Source organism: Eimeria mitis, genomic scaffold (genome assembly GCF_000499745.2).
Source record: "Eimeria mitis Houghton genomic scaffold, Emh_scaff163, whole genome shotgun sequence".
Lineage (NCBI taxonomy): Eukaryota > Apicomplexa > Conoidasida > Eucoccidiorida > Eimeriidae > Eimeria > Eimeria mitis.
This window is the reverse complement of record NW_013569944.1, coordinates 28,405-28,611: the sequence shown is the minus strand read 5'-3', so window position 1 is coordinate 28,611 and position 207 is coordinate 28,405. Positions and strand designations below refer to the sequence as shown.

The window sequence follows — 207 nt, the reverse complement described above, 5'->3', positions numbered from 1 at the left end:
CTGCAGCACACGCAGCAGCAACAAAACTTCTCCTGCTGCTGCTGCTGCTGCTGCTGCTGCTGCTGCTGCTAAAGTAGCTCGTGATGCTCTTGCTGCTGCTGCTGCTGCTGTTGCTGATGTGCAGCGGGGACAGCAACTGCAGCAGCTCAGGTGTCAACTGGCTACCCAACAGCAACAGCCCTGCGGTTCTTGCTGCTGCTACTCTCC

The 207-nt window shown here is 58.5% G+C and overlaps 1 protein-coding gene across 1 annotated transcript in view; it reads right to left on the bottom strand.

Moving 5' to 3' along the window:
- EMH_0001340 (flavin-containing amine oxidase domain-containing protein, putative) overlaps positions 1-207 on the bottom strand; it is a gene marked incomplete at both ends in the record, with an annotated part of 7,986 nt that overhangs the window by 4,382 nt on the left and 3,397 nt on the right. The window lies entirely within an intron of this gene.